General features: G+C 39.8%; 1 protein-coding gene across 1 annotated transcript in view; it reads right to left on the bottom strand.

Annotated features, from left to right (window-relative positions):
• Positions 1–15,454, bottom strand: part of LOC108697058 (chemokine-like receptor 1) — a 160,284-nt gene extending 144,830 nt beyond the window's left edge. Inside the window, exon 1 of the mRNA XM_018226728.2 lies at positions 15,305–15,454. The gene's annotated coding sequence lies outside the window, so the exon portion shown is untranslated. The remainder of the gene's footprint in view (positions 1–15,304) is intronic.
• Positions 15,455–16,882: the final 1,428 nt, after the last annotated feature.

The raw sequence follows: 16,882 nt of genomic DNA, 5'->3' as shown, positions 1-16,882 counted from the left end.
TCCCGAAACAGTGAAAAATCACGAAATGCCGCCGGCGCCCGTTTTTGACGCCGGCGACCGTTTTTTCAAAAAAAAAACGCCGGCGAATTTTTGACGTGAATCTTCGCTGGCGTTTCATGAATTTATTCGCTGGCGGCGAATAGCTCAAATTTGCCGCAAATTCGCCCATCACTATTCGCTAGGACAACGGCAATTCACTAAAGTGCAAAGTTGCATCCAGGGCGCCGGAACGCTGGCGATTTTTCACTATCGTTACTTCGGCAAACAAATCGAAGATGCGCTCGTGTTGCCTGATTTGCATATGGCGAGAAATACATCGACGTATATTTTGCAGCAAATAAATTACACTACACAAGTCCAGGAAACCTTAATAAAATAAAATAGAGTTGATATAATGCCCTACACATGAGCCCAGTGTATAGTTTATGTGCCATATGTTGGAAAATTGAAGGGGGGAACCCTTTTTTTGCACTAAAAATGGAGGAAGTCCTATGCACGCCAATGCACTTCGCCTGTTCTGAGCTGGCGAAGGCAAGTCTGGCGAATGAGGTAACGTTCAGTAAAATCCGCATCTTAGTGAATTTGCGGAGTTATGTCATTCGCCAGAGCGTAAATTCGCCTGGCGTTAGAGTGTGAAGCAACGCTAGCGTCTATCTCCTTCGCTTGCGAAGTGACGCCTGCGCCCGTTAGGAAATCAGAAAAGTTCCGAAATAACGTCACGCTGCGTGACACTATCGTTACCCCATAGCGTCAGGAAATCTGCCCCTATATATAGCCTAAGAATAGAAAAAATTCTAAACACATATGATTCAGTAGAAGATGTGCAGAGCAACATAGGGCCTCCTGGAGGGAAGAATAATATTAAACATCAGGAAATATCAAATATGACATTAAAAAGCCTGAAGAAAGAGGGATTTGCAGATGAAACTCAAAAGGGGGGGCTTGAAAAATATTTATTTCCAGACACTAACCCCTCAGGTCTGAATATGTAATATTTCTTGATACTCTTAATTATAATTTCTTTTTCCAACACAGGGTGAACTTTATTTCTTTGAACACTGACAGCAGAATGTAATTGGCTTTGGCATGAGCACATTTCGTCTTTGTTCTTTTCCAAAATGTTTTTTGGTTCTTGCTATTGTACAATTACAATTGTTATGAGCTTTGCAACATTATTGTACTGGGCAGTTGATTGGATTCTTCTTTTTTCCCATGTCACAACTTGTTATAATGTCGGCAAGGATTGGCCGCATAACAAATGTGGGGTGAGGCTTCTACGAGGAAACAGCAAACTGTATCGAAGCATCTGATGTACCCAACATACAGTTCATGGCAAAGTATAAAATAGGGGTGACTGAAGCAATGTGGGCCAAATTAATTTAAAGCGGTAGTAAACCCTACTTTTCTGCACTGGTCAACTACACGTTACTTAGTTATTGCTTGACCACATATCCTGATGTAACAAATTATTAAAGGAGAAGGAAAGATACCAAGGCAGTTTATTGCCAATAGATTAGCCATAATAGTGCAAACTGTAACACTATCTTTATTCAGAAGAATGCTTTACCATACCTGAGTAAAAAGCTCTAGAAGCTCTCTGTTTGTTTAGGATAGCAGCTGCCATATTACCTTGCAGTGACATCACTTCCTGCCTGAGTCTCTCCCTGCTCACTCATAGCTCTGGACTCAGATTACAGCAGGGAAGGGAGGAGAGAGGGGAAAAAGGAGGGGGCAGGGAGAGAGGAGCAAACTGAGCATGCTCAAGCCCTAGCCCTGGAGGTTTAAGCTGAAAACAGGAAGTCTGATACAGAAGCCCATGAGTACACAATAGAAGGAAAGAAATGTGGTGTTTCTTTTGACAGAGGACTCAGAGCAGCATTACTTTGAGGGTTTACTGGTGTATTTATATAGACCTTTCTGATAAAGCTTACTTAGTTTTAGCCTTTCCTTTTACTTTAAGTTTAAGGCATATTATTATAGTCCTAATAATATCACAGTTGTGATATTGCTTAATAAAACTTTCCCAACTACTTGACTTGTGTAGGCAAACATTATCTACTCAAGGGTCAACGGTTCCATCAACCTGATCTGATTGTACTATATAATACACTGTTTTTTTGAGCAATAGGATTTTGGTTTAAATACAGGAAGTGCCTATTTCACCCCCTTTTTTTTTCTCTATACCCTTCTACCCATATCCTTATCCTCACAAACAACCCTCCCTTTCCCTTCCCCAACGGTATACCCGGTAATGCATAGAGAAATATGTATGCTGAATGAAAATATGCTGTATACCCAACCTGCTTTATTGGAAAATAATAAAGAATATTTGGAAATTAATAAAACTACCCAGAACCAGCTAAAGGTAAAATAATCCTCCAATGAGAATTCCAGCGGATCTGTATAAATCAGTTTCCGAGATATTGGTTCCTGCAATGGGATCTGGAATAAACACATCTTTCAGATTCTACTTTGTCTGGGTCAGATTTGGATTGGGAGTTCGGGCCCATTGGATTTTTAAACCTGTCAAATCAATATCTGCCCAATTTTCAGCCAGATATCAGACTTGGTAGCTTTAATCAGCCCATGTATGGCCACCCCAAGTTTGCTCTTTGTTGGCTCATATAATTTACTGTGTATTAAGCAAGAGCAGCCCTTTAAGTTGTCTCTGTAGAGATAAACCATAGAACTATGTAAATAAGCCTTTCCTTGTACTAAGAACAATTCAGTAGGAACAACCATTTAACTCTGATCATAGCATGCCATTGGCTTATCCCTATGCTAAACACTAATTCAGAAAAAAAAAAAAAATTAGTGTCCCCTTTAGTCCGTATTTTGAATTGCATTACAATTTTAAATCTCTTTTTGAGGATGCAAATGTTACGGGTATGAAACTAGAACATTCTAAAGATAGGCCTTGAGTTTTAGTTATTACATGAAACATTCCAAGCCAAATGCAATATCTGTGGAACAAAGGCACATACTGTTCACTGGACTTTGATAATGATATGTAAATAATAAAAAAAAATTCCCATGCATATAAACAAGTGTTGCATTGTATCCCATGTTTTTTATTTTCTATTTCTAAGAATACTGCACCAGCAGAGCTAAGCTTGGCCAAATAAATAATTCCCTACATTGCAAGAAGTGAAGTTACTCAATGAGCTGAATTATAGGCTTTTAGAGCAATTTCCTTGAGGTGCTCAATAATGTTGTTGTTGTGACATTCTACACCCAGAAGCCCCAGCTGCACAGTTTACAGTATGTATCACACCACCAGCCGTAATAAACTTGTCTATCTGTGATAAAGATAAAAGCAATATAATGGCATCTCAAATACTCATCTCTGCCTGCCAACATCTTCCACTGTGCTATAAATGTTGTATCAAAGAGAATTCATTGACAAGCACCAGATAAGTTTTCGCAAGGTAGAACATTTACAGTGTAATTTGGAACTAAAGACAAAAACAAATCTAAAATAACTGATGCAGGGAGTGTTCTTAAAGCAGGCAATCATATTAAGGATAGGTTTTAGTATCCTATAAGCATTGATTTCAGCATCTTGACAAACTGGCAATGTTGGCAGCTAAGTGGCAAAAGAGACTCAATGTCAATAAATGTCATGCACCTGCGGTGTAAAAATATCTAAACAACTTATACAGTTAAATGGGACTTCACTAGGCAAATACATAATGGAAAATGACCTTGGAGTCCTTGTAGATGATACACTTGGCTGTAGCAAGTAATGCCAGTCTGCAGCATCAAGGGCAAATAAGGTCTTGAGCTGTATTAAAAGGGGCATAGAGTCAAGGGAGGAGGGGGTCATTCTTCCACTGTATAGAGCACTGGTAAGGCCCCATCTAGAATATGCCGTACAGTTTTGGTCTCCATCACTCAAACAGGACATTATTGTATTAGAGAGGGTACAGAGAAGGGCAACTAAGCTGGTAAAAGGTATTGAAAATCTTAGCTATGAGGAAAGACTGGCCAAATTGGAGATGTTCACGCTGGAGAAGAGGTGCTTAAGGGGTGATATGATAACTATGTATAAATATATAAGGGGATCATATAATAATATCTCTAATGCTTTATTTACCAGTAGGTCTTTTCAGCTGACACAAGGTCACCCATTCCGAAAAGAGGTTCCACCTAAATATTGGGAAGGATTTTTTTATAGTGAGAGCCGTGAAGATGTGGAATTGTCTCCCTGAATCAGTGGTACAGGCTGATACATTAGATAGCTTTAAGAAGGGGTTGGATGGTGTTTAGCAAGTGAGGGAATACAGGGTTATGGGAGATAGCTCATAGTACAAGTTGATCCAGGGACTGGTCCCATTGCCATCTTGGAATCAGGAAGGGATTTTTCCCCTCTGAGGCAAATTGGAGAGGCTTCAAATGTTTTTTTGCCTTCCTCTGGATCTACCAGCAGTACGGGGAGTTACATATAGACTTAGGCCCCGTACACACATGCGGATATTTGCAGCAGTTTTAAAAAAAGCTGACCGCTGTGTAAATATGATAGAGGTTTCAACCTTCGGCAATGGCACGCTACACTAGCAAATGTCGCTGCGGTCAGCTTTTTTAAAACCGCAGTGCGGACCACGCCGAAGACGCTGCAAATATCTGCATGTGTGCCCGGGGCCTTAAAAGTTTAAACCTTATGCATGTATGTCTTTTTTCAAACTAATTTACTATGCAACAATGTAATATTCTGAGACTAGTTGCGTTTGCGTCTTGCTTTCTACTTTTTGACTCTTTCTGAAGCTAAATTATTATTATTATTGTTATAGGGATGCGACCTGTTATCCCGAATGCTCGGGACGTGGGGGTTTGAGATAAAATAGGCTGGTTTTACCTCCAATAAGGATTATTTATATCTTAGTTTGTATCAAGTATAAGGTACTTTTTTATTATTACAGAGAAAATGTAAATAATTTTTAAATAAAAAATGTAAACATTTTGGAAAAATTGAGTCTATGGGATACGGCCTTTCTGTAATTTGGAACTTTCCCCTCAGACTGATTGCAGCAAGAAGCAGATGAGAAGGTTAGAAACAATGATGGGATATAGTAGTAGAGAGTCTGGATATTAATATACTGTAAATAGTGAGTTTGTAATATTAAAATATTAAGCAAATTAAAGGTGCCTGCTTCCAATTACAGGAAAAAAATGGATTTGGTTATTAAATATGAGCCTAGATTTTGCTCCAATAACCTAAAGCAGTAAATCAAAGACAAATGCTGACCTGTCGAATTTTGGCTTTTTTAACCAAGTGCTTAAAGGGAAACTGTCATGGGAAATTTTTTTTTTTCAAAATGAATCAGTTAATAGTGCTGCTCCAGCAGAATTCTGCACTGAAATCCATTTCTCAAAAGAGCAAACAGATTTTTTTATATTCAATTTTGAAATCTGACATGGGGCTAGACATATTGTCAATTTCCCAGCTGCCCCAAGTCCCATGACAGTATCCCTTTAAGCCAAGACTTTAATTAATCACTTGGTTTATTTGGGGTTTATATGAATGATTCTGTTTCATCATCTCTTCTTCTCAAATAACTGAAGGGCCACAGCCAGTGGATTTTGTAAGTTATAAACGAAGCTTTGGGCAAAAAAAAAATCTCTAAATACATTTTTTGCCTCCATGTAAAAGTCTCCATTGTGTCTACACCATATTATAGTATTATATTGGATCTAATATTAAAGGTGTAGTAAACCCTGCTGCACTGAACTGCTCAACCAAACTTTTCTGGACTACAAATCTCAGAATAACATATAATGAAGGGTGATGCATGCTGGGAGCTGTAATCCAGCAATATCAGCGTTGTATTCTTAAAGCAATATTGCACAATAAAACTTTTCCCCAACTCTCCACAGCCATGACTGCTTTAAAATGCGAAAAAATCCTCCAATGAGAATCCCAACTGATCTGTATTGATCAGGCTCAGTTTTCTTTGTTGTTGTAATTGAAGTTGGAAGCTTTAGGGCAAGGGCACACAGGCAGATTCTGCGAGATTTAGTGGCCTGGCAATTAATTGCCTCTTCTTCGGGGCGACAATCTCCCTGAACTGCCTTCTCCGCCTGTTATAATGAGAAAACTCCAGCGCAATGGCACTTGCATCGCTTCGATTTCTGAAGTCGCCCAATGTTGCCTCACGTGGAAACTTCGGGTGACTTCGGAAATCGAAGCGCCGCGAGTGCATCGTCTCATTTAAAGGCGGAAAGCAGGGTGAAGACAGTTCGGGGAGATTGTCGCCACCGAAGAAGAGACGATTAGTCAACAGGCGACTAAATCTCCCCGAATTTGCCCGTGTGCCCCTGCACTTAAGCTCAGTTTCCCAGCACTGAACAAGTCTGTCCTTTATCTCCATGTTTGATTCCAGTGTATTGTAATGAAGAAATAAAATGGCACACTAATCTCTATATGTAAGATAACAACAAGATGCCTGAAATGGTGTTGGGATTCAGCATTCTCATTGGTGAGTTATTTTGTATTTATAGTAAAGCTTTTGATTAGTAAAATTCTCATTGGTGAACTTTATTGCATCTATAATTGTGTTTTTTGGCAACGTCTATAGAAGACTAGGGGCCGCTGTGGGATGAAGATTTGGTTATAACTCCTTTAAGACAACTGTGGCAAAAATTAATACGTTTTCTAGTAGTGATGGATGAATAGATTCAGCAGACGCCAGCCACCGACGAATACTTTCGCGAAACTACATCGAAAATTCGCCAGTGTAAAAAAATTTGGACGTGCGTTGGCAAAATCGCTTGCATCAAAATCATTGCACATCAACATTATTCAGACACCCATTGACTTTAACAACCTCGAGAGCGTCAAAATTGACGCAGGCATAATAAACCTTTCAGCAAAGCGAAATGGTACAAATTTGCCCATTTTCTAGTAGTTATGCCACTGATTAAGATACAACAGTACTGTGAAAAGCAGACATAGGAGTCTTTAAATAGTCAACTAGGGTAGTGGAGAAATAATGTTATGCTTTAATGTTTTCCCACTGCCTGAGAACATTACCCAGAGTAAATGTTATATGGGATCAGCATTTATCAATTAAGCAGCTCTGACCATCTGGATGTACTTTGATCTCTCTGAATGGCTACATTCCTGGCTAAATTGCACCAACAAACATCAACAATGGTACAGAAATTACACAATTTGAATTTGAACGACCGTTATCCAGGGACCCTTTAATCTAAGACAGTTTACACTAACAATGGGAAATAATATGGCAAATAGACATAATATATAGTTAATAGAACAAAGAAATCCGCACTCATAGGTCTTTTGTGATGAAAAAAAAATGGGTTTGTTCTATTGATATTGATATATGTTCCAGCACCTAGGCATTTCCATTGTTTTCTGAGTGCACCTATCCAGTGGTTTGTATATATATATATATATATATATATATATATATATATATATATATATATATATAAAGTATCAAAAACAGACCGCACTCCAAGGGCTTTTAAGTGAAAAAAACTTGTATTTTATTCTCGACGTTTCGGCACCATAACTCGGGCCGTCCTCAGGAAGGCCCGAGTTATGGCGCCGAAACGTCGAGAATAAAATACAAGTTTTTTTCACTTAAAAGCCCTTGGAGTGCGGTCTGTTTTTGATACTTTGTATGATTGTTTTGACCAGCACCTAGGCAATGTGTTAGACTGTTGTGAGTGCACCAGGTTGGATATATATATATATATATATATATATATATATATATATATATATATATATATAACGTTTGCAACAAGATCAGTAAGATTATGAGATACATATATAGTAAATGTTTTTCTGGAGAGGTTGAAAACCAAAAAGCTACGGGCAGTTCCAAATACTGTAACAGATTTTAATGATATTGATGCATCTGGCGCACTATTCATTTGAATGAGGAAAAGGGATAGGATTTCCAGATTCTCCAGGTGTCTGTTTCATTTACATGTGTCAAAGCCAACTATATTCATATTTATGAGAAAGAAGTATAGTAGTAGATCACTGTATAATCCAAAATATGTCTTTTGGAAACTATATTATAAAGTACAAAGACACTGTCCCTTGACATTTTTGAGTAAAGGTGAGCAAACTGCATCTGTGAGAGGGATACATCAGCTCAGAATGCTTGAAAAGCTCATTCATGCCATCATCTCACAGCTTCTGTCCTTCAGCTCTATACCTGACCCTCTCCATTCTGACATTTACCTAAATAACTCAAAGGAACGATCACATTGCAGTAACCTTCACTTGGCAAATTCGTAAGGTCACTTGTCCCCACAATCATTTTCGCAGTGACCTCTGACAGAGTCAGTCACTTGTGTCTTTTGACATTTGTGACATGTCTCTTTTGAAAGGTCTCTGTGGTTATTCTTTAAAACTTGTTTTATTCTATTACCACCTCCTCTGTCCTCCCTTTCAGGCTTCCTCTGGCCATGGCCTTGTTGTCATTGGTTCTTAGTGAGAACTTCTCACTCTACACCTCATACTGGGAGAACCAGTTGAGTAGTTTGGATTCCAGTAAAGGATCCATAGGCTCAGTGCTAGAGTCCAATGTAGGCCACATAGGCTGATTGCCATGGAGTCATTATGGCTCCCCACCATTTGTCTCCTAAACTGCTTGTCTGTTTTTAAGGTATCTGCTAGACTCACCTATCCAACTGGATGTGATGCACCCTACCCATTTACCCATTTGATCTCTCAGATTGAATTCATATTTAAAACACTACCATTGAAGGTCCTTTAGGCTTAAACTTCCCCTGTCTTCTCCTCTTATAATCCAACCACATAACCAACTACAAGATTTCTCTTGTGATTCTGCCTGTCTATGGAATTCAGTTCCATGAATTTCTTCATCTATTCTTGCCTTCAAACACTCCCTACCCCCCCCCCCCCCCAGATAGAGATGCCTCTCTGGTAACACCCGATGGATTCTGCAAAGTTAACATTAGGGGGCCGATTCACTAAGGGTCGAATATCGAGGGTTAATTAACCCTCGATATTCGACTAGGAATTAAAATCCTTCGACTTCGAATATCGAAGTCGAAGGATTTAGCGCAGATAGATAATAAGATAGATAATTCCTTCGATCAAACGATAAAATCCTTTGAATCGAACGATTAGAAGGATTTTAATCCAACGATCTAAGGAATATCCTTTGATCAAAAAAAGTTAGGCAAGCCTATGGGGACTTTCCCTATAGGCTAACATTTACTTCGGTAGCTTTTAGATGGCGAACTAGGGGGTCGAAGTTTTTTTTAAAGAGACAGTACTTCGACTATCGAATGGTTGAATAGTTGAACGATTTTTACTACGAATCCTTTGATTCGAAGTCGTAGTCGAAGGTCGAAGTAGCCCATTCGATGGTCGAAGTAGCCCAAAAAAAACTTTGAAATTCGAAGTTTTTTACCTTCGAATCCTTCACCCGAAGTTAGTGAATCGGCCCCACAATATAGGACAGATACTGATTCCCTTGTATGGCAATGGTCCATTAAACCTTCATGAGCAGGACCTTCTAACCACTGTTTTTATCCTGCTGACCTTGGTATCTGATTTGTTATCCTTAGTTTGCTATTGTATTGTTTTAAATTGGGCTATGACTGGTTGGGGGTGAAATAACTAAATGGATGTGATCTTGGTTTATTTAATATTTAAATTCTTTTTTAGCAGATTTAAGGTTACGAAACGATCCCAAGCATTCTGTAAAAAAAGTCTCATACCTGTTTTTAAGCTAACACAGGGGTCCCCAACCCTTTTCACCTGTGAGCCACATTCAATTGCAAAAAGAGTCGGGGAACAACACAAGCATGAAAAATGTTCCTGGGAGGTGCCAAATAAGGGCTGTGATTGGCTTTTGGTAGCCCTTATGTGGACTGGCAGTTACAGGAGGCTCTGTTTCGCTGTACACCAGTTTTTTATGCAACCAAAACTTGCCTCCAAACCAGGAATTCAAAAAGAAGCACCATCTTTGAGGCCACTGGGAGCAACATCCAAGGGGTTGGGGAGCCACATGTTGTTCATGAGCTACTGGTTGGGGATCACTGAGATAGCGGGTGTGGGATGAACTTTAGCCTGTGTCCACACGGCCCCAAACTTTGTGCATCAGTCTATCCGAATCTGATCCCCCTGCGGGCTTCAAGTTGGCCCACACATCACTAATTTGCACCTATTCAATAACCGACAGCAATTAATTATGTAAAATTCTAATACTGATTGGTTGCAACAGTGCAATTTTGTCCAGAATTGATAAATGAGCCCCACTGACACCAACCTATTTGGGGGGTCATTTATCAACATCTTGCATCTGGGACCCATACCAACCAGTCAGCAATTAGCTTTTTTCCATATACAGTACAAGCTAAGGGGGCTTTCCAAAGCAAGCCCATATGCTATCCACTTACTGCCCCTTTGTATACAGGAGAGCTAGAGTGAGATGCAATTTTTGCTGCAATTTCTTTTGAAAAAGGGGGGCAGCAAGCCTGTTTATTGGAACATTCCTCATCACCCCCTTATACATAATTGAGATCTATGTTTAGAGACAATCCCAGTAGTACTGATGTTTGTATTGTCTATGAGCTATTACTGACAAGTGTTCTGTTCATCATCAAGTACTACATACACGTGTTCCTATTTAGCATCAAGAACTTCTGGAGAGAGTGTTTTATTTCATAGGAAGTTATTACAGACATGTGGTTTCATTTTACTTTTTATTGACATGTTCTTGGAGGACTGTGGGCAGAGGCAATATTCCATAAGAAACTCCCTAATAATCTGGGGAATCTCTCGGAACATACTTTTGGAAAAGATGGAAAGTATACCTTGTTTACTTCCCCTTTAACATAACAGAGAGAAAACAACATCCATATACATCTAATAGGTTCGGAAGCATGTCAGTACCATTGATAAATAGCTGAACTGTGTTTTTTACTAGTGATGGGCAAATTTCTCCAGTTTCGCTTCATCGAGAAATTCGCGAAATGGAGAAAAATTCATGAAACTCGAATTTTGACGCCCGTATCAATTCTGACGCTCACATAATTTTTGACGCCAGCGTTAAAGTCAATGGGCATCGAGATAGCGTTTTTGAAGCAAGCAACTTAAATTCGCCGGTGGCGAAATGCGTGAATTCACCGCAAATTCGTCCCTGGCGAATTTATTCGCCCATCACTATTTTTTACTTGTTTTTTGTGTAGTATTATATATGTTTGACACACCATGTCAGTAAATTTTAAAACGCTGGGTGCTCACCCAGCAAAAATCGTTTTTCTTTTATTACATAATTCTACACTAAATGGGGTCTTGAACACCTGAGATTTTGGGCTCTTCAAGACATTCTGGGGATATTTATTTTTGGCTTAAATCTTGTGTAAATTGCCTGCATTTTTCAACATTGCACGTGCCCCTAACGAAGACCCCATTTTGCGGGGTTGAAACGCGTAGGGGTTTTTTTTTTCGCATATATTGTAGAATTATGTAACAAAAGAAAAACATTTGTTGCTAAACTGGTTTTCCCTGTTCAGTCTACTTTACATACTTTACTTGTTTTTTAATGGTCTAGAGTATCTTGTAGTAAGACTTCGCTTCCCACAATGACTTGCAGACTACTTTTTTTTTTAGATCATTGGCTGGAGTTGAACTGACTTTAAATGATAGTCAGCACAGATGCTGCTTTAAACAGAAAATTCAATTTCCAAACAGCCTTAAAGCCACATAAATTAATGTATATTAATTAAGGGGCCTATTTATTAGGGATTCACGGATAAAACTGTATTTAACTTCCTTGTTTTTTGATGAAATGTCTCATGATTTTAAGAATTTGGATTCAGTTTGGCCAGGCATGAGAAATCAGTCGAATTCAAATCCTGAAAAAAGCAGAATTCTGGCCCGGCTACACAAAATTATTTTGACGCGCGACAATTTTTATGCACGCAACTATTTTTACACGCTCAACTTTTTTTTTGTCCAAATGCATTTAAGTCAATGGGCTTCAAAGTTTTTTTTGATGCGCATCAATTTTTACTCAAATTTTTTCGCCAGTGAATTTTTGCAACAGTTTCGCAAAACAATTCACAGGAAATTCACCATGAATCCATGCCTGGCGAATAAATCACTATTTCTGAAGTGCAAGGCAGGGGTTAAAGCGCATGACCTACAATGGTTTTGCACTCTGCTGTGCATGCTAAATGAATTGGCACAGGTATCTGCGCTGCAAAAGAGCAACACAGGGATCTGAGGCGCCAAGAGATGGGCTGGGGGAGGTATATAAGATTGAACCCTCCTACCTATCCCCAACCCATCCACTACTCATCATTAGTGATGGGCGAATTTGCAGTGCATTTGCGCGATTCGCCACCTGCGAATAAATTCGCGAAACGCCCGCGAAAATTTGCTGGCTTGACGCCGGCGTTGAAAAAAACGGACACCTGCGTCAAAAACGGACAAATTTTTTGCCGTTTTGCGAATTTCGTGGGAAATTCGTTAATTTTTCGGCGAATCGGAACAACGCAAATTCGCCCATCACTACTCATCATTCAGCCATGCAGGCTCAGTCCATGTGATGGAAGCCCAGTACTTAACTGGTGCAGATTGGACCACGGCCCCCAAGCACTTCTGGACTTGCAGCAAAGGCAGTTTGTAAATGAGCCCTGAAGTCGTACATTGGCACTAGTGATGGGTGAACGGCAACAATTCTCAAAAATGCATTGAAGTCAACTAGCAAATATTTTTTTTTGACACGCGCCAATTTTTTTTGATGCACGACAAATTTTTTCCACCCATAGGAGTCTATGGGCGTCATTTTCAAGGCAAATGTGGTGAAATTTTTCGCTCATCACTAGTGATGCCTGAATTAGTCCTGCTTCGATGAAAAATTAGCGAATTTCCCACAAAATTCGTGAAACGGCTGAAATTTCACGAAACGCTTGGTGCCTGCATCAATTCTGACGCTCACATAAATTTTGACGTTGGCGTTAAAGTCAATGGCTGTCCGAATAATGTTGATGGTTTTGATGCGAGCGACTTTTCTGACGTGCGTCCAAATTTTTTTGCTGCCGCCGAATTTTCGCAGCAGTTTTGTGAATTTATTTCCCGTCAGCAAAATGCTGATATTTGCCAGAAATTTGCGCCTGCCAAATTTATTCGCCCATCACTACTCATCACTAAATTGCCAGTAACACACCACTGCGTTTTGCACTTTTGCGTCTGAATGCAGCACCAATAGAAACAAACAGGCCTACAGCACAAACCACAGGCCAATTAAAACACATGGAAACACTTTAACAATTTATTGAAATGTCATTTCTTCACATGCTGATTAATTGCGCTCTTGAATATGGCATAGCTACTGGCTTCATTATTGAACAGATGTTATTCTGCAATATGATTGGTCAAATGTACATAACGTTTCTAAGGAGAGAATGCTCCTCAATTTAGGGCCTTATTTATTAAAATCAGAATTGTTTGAGTATTTAAATGAAAAAAAGTCAGACGAAGCTAGAATCCAAAATGTAACCTTATTTATTATTAAAAAAAAGCTCAATTTAATCGGATCAGGGACAAACTTAATAAATTTGAGAGTTTTTTCCAGAATCGCTCGTTTTTTTTAGTGCTTTTTCACGAAAACCCTGAATTTTCTGGATTTTTGCCCAAAAAGTCCAAAATAGTTGCATTTTCAGGGCTAATTCAAGTGCCAACCACAGAAACCACATAGGATAGGGACCTCTACCATTAATTTATATACAACCTTGGCAGGTCTGAGATGGCAGATTTTTGTGTTCAGACTTTTTCCATCTTCTGGGTATAATAAATCTCAAAAAAAATTATATTTTTTTCCCACTAAAATTTGGATTTTATAGTGAAAAAAAACTTGGATTTTTCAAGCTTTTGGCTTTCAAACTTTAATAAATAAACCCCTTAGTGTTATTCTGATGCTCTAGTCTAATAACAGCATAGGGTATGGCTTTAATAGCCCTGCTCAGTGGCACATCATAGATCTCACTTTTCCCGTACTTAAAGGGATCCTGTCATTGGAAAACATGTTTTTTTCAAAACACATTAGTTAATAGTGCTACTCCAGCAGAATTCTGCACTGAAATCCATTTCTCAAAAGAGCAAATAGATTTTTTTATATTCAATTTTTAAATCTGACATGGGGCTAGACATTTTGTCAATTTCCCAGCTGCCCCCAGTCATGTGACTTGTGCCTGCACTTTAGGAGAGAAATGCTTTCTGGCAGGCTGCTGTTTTTCCTTCTCAATGTAACTGAATGTGTCTCAGTGGGACATGGGTTTTTACTATTGAGTGTTGTTCCTAGATCTATCAGGCAGCTGTTATCTTGTGTTAGGGAGCTGTTATCTGGTTACCATCCCATTGTTCTTTTGTTTGGCTGCTGGGGGGAAAAAGGGAGGGGGGTGATATCACTCTAACTTGCAGTACAGCAATAAAGAGTGACTGAAGTTTATCAGAGCACAAGTCACATGACTTGGGGCAGCTGGGAAATTGACAATATGTCTAGCCCCATGTCAGATTTCAAAATTGAATATAAAAAAATCTGTTTGCTCTTTTGAGAAATGGATTTCAGTGCAGAATTCTGCTGGAGCAGCACCATTAACTGATTCATTTTGGGGAAAAAAATGTTTTTCCCATGACAGTATCCCTTTAATGTTTTGCCCTCTGTGCTTCTACATTTCATGCACTATTTCTGTTCTGTAGTCACACACACACGTCTCCATCTCCTTTTTTTTCTCCTTTTCGGGGCTTACATGCGTCTGTGTGAGTATAGACCCCTTTACAATAATTGACTGCCAAAAACGCCCGTGTGTAAGAGCCCTTATACACTTTCATTTCATTCTAAACTATTCTAAACTTTCGTTCCAAGGGTGGTAATGTTTATAGTAATAGAAGCTGAGAAATGCTATTTTCCATTCTACAACTGATACAGTACAGGTATAGGATATTTTATCTGAAAATCAATTATTTAGAAAGCTCCGAATTACGGAAAAGGTCATCTCCCATAGACTCCATTATAATCAAACAATCCAAATCCTTTTTCTGTGTAATAATAAAACAGTAGCTTCTACTTGATCCCAACTAAGATATAATTAATCCTTATTGGAAGCAAAACCAGCCTATTGGGTTTATTTAATTCTTACGTGATTTGAAGAAGGTATGAAGATCCAAATTACGGAAATATTTGTTATCCCGAAAACCCTAGGTCCCAAGTATTCTGGATAACACTGCACTAACCAGCACTAACTAGCTCTGACAGCCACAGCTGCGATAAAGAGAAGCTCTTACCTTGAATATGTTCCCCGAGCAGCCGGAGAGGATTGCTGTGGGGTCGGATCAGACAGAGAGAGAGAAAGCTGAGTGAGAGCAGCGGGACTAGTTCTGCACAGCTGCCAATGCAACAGGAAAGAAAAAAAAAACTCCCAGCTCATCACCAATGTGTATATAAAAATCAACATTCACCATGCCCATCCCCTGTAACCCTCTCCTGCCCTGGAGAAGTGACTGCTAATGTGCTCTTGCTTGTCCCCAGTAGTTGCCAATAAGAAGGCATTTCCCTGGGTTATTATTAACCTTTGTTCTTGTAGGACAAACATATCACACTGCTGTTTACAGGCAATTTAATCATTTCCATCAGCCTCAATCCCCCAGTGGGGTTTAGACTCTTATTAGGAGCCAATTAATTTCCCAATATGTTTCTGGACAGCCAGAAAAAGCCACAGACTAACAATGAGCATGTTTGGGGCAAATAACCTTAAAGGGCGGTTTCGCCTTTAAGTTCACCTTTAGTATGTTAGATAATGAATAATTCTAAGCAACTATTCAATTGGCCTTCATTTTTTTTTCATAGCTTTTAGATTATTGCCTTTTTCTTCTGGCTCTATCCAGCTTTCAAATGGGGGTCACTGACCCCATCTAAAAACAAATGCTATGTTAGGGGACTTACACACAGGTGTTTTTTCTTGCGCTGCCCTGTGTTGCACTTTCTTCTGTTCAGCCCCAGGGGAGCGCAGGAGTAGACGCACTCAATTTTTATCAAGGGGGCTGTACTCACACACAGGACCGCAATCAGAAATCGCAGGGCCCCGTACGACAAAATTTCCTATGCCCCCTGGGCTGCGCCCACAGCAAGCCCCACCTACAGGTCCGCCCCCACCACACAGTAAAAAAACAAAAAAAATATTGGTGGCTAGGGTTCCTACATGTTGATAAAAAATAAAAAGATATTGGTGGTTAGGCCCCCCCATAATAAAACATTTGTGGCCAGGGCCCTCCCATTAAAAAATATTGGTGGCTAGGACCCCACATGAGAAAAAAAATTGGTGGCCAGGCCCCCCCCCCCACATTATAAGAAAATTGGTGGCCAGGGCCCCTTAAACATTCATGCCTTCCCGAAGTCAGCAGCTCTCAGAAAGATGGGGGGCCTGGCTAATTAAGTAAGTGTGGCGTGGCCGGGCCCCCTACAACTCTCCCCCCCTGTCCCCCCTGATGGCTGCCCTGCTCACACAGACGCTCGTATGTGCCGAATGCAGGTGAAATGCAACATGTGAGTACAGCCACACTGAAAAGAATTCAGTGTGTCTACTCCTGCGCTCCCCTGTGACTGAATGCATGAAACTGGAATGCAGGGGAGCGCAGGAGAAATGCAACATGCTGCGTTCCACCTGCATTCGGGGCATACATGTGCCTGTGTCAGTACAGCTCCCTTCACAATAATTGAGTGCGCTCCCCTGAGGCTGAACAGAAGAAAGTGCAACACAGGGGAGTGCAAGAAAAAAAGACCTGTTTAAGATCCCTAAGGATAGGACTCCACAAACGATTTTGTCGCGATCCGACATGCGCATTGTCGCATGCGACAAAAATAAG

The sequence above is a fragment of the Xenopus laevis genome, chromosome 7L, assembly GCF_017654675.1.
Source record: "Xenopus laevis strain J_2021 chromosome 7L, Xenopus_laevis_v10.1, whole genome shotgun sequence".
In the NCBI taxonomy this organism is placed as follows: Eukaryota; Metazoa; Chordata; class Amphibia; order Anura; family Pipidae; genus Xenopus; species Xenopus laevis.
Note: the sequence above shows the minus strand (reverse complement) of the source record. Positions and strands in the feature narration are given on the sequence as shown.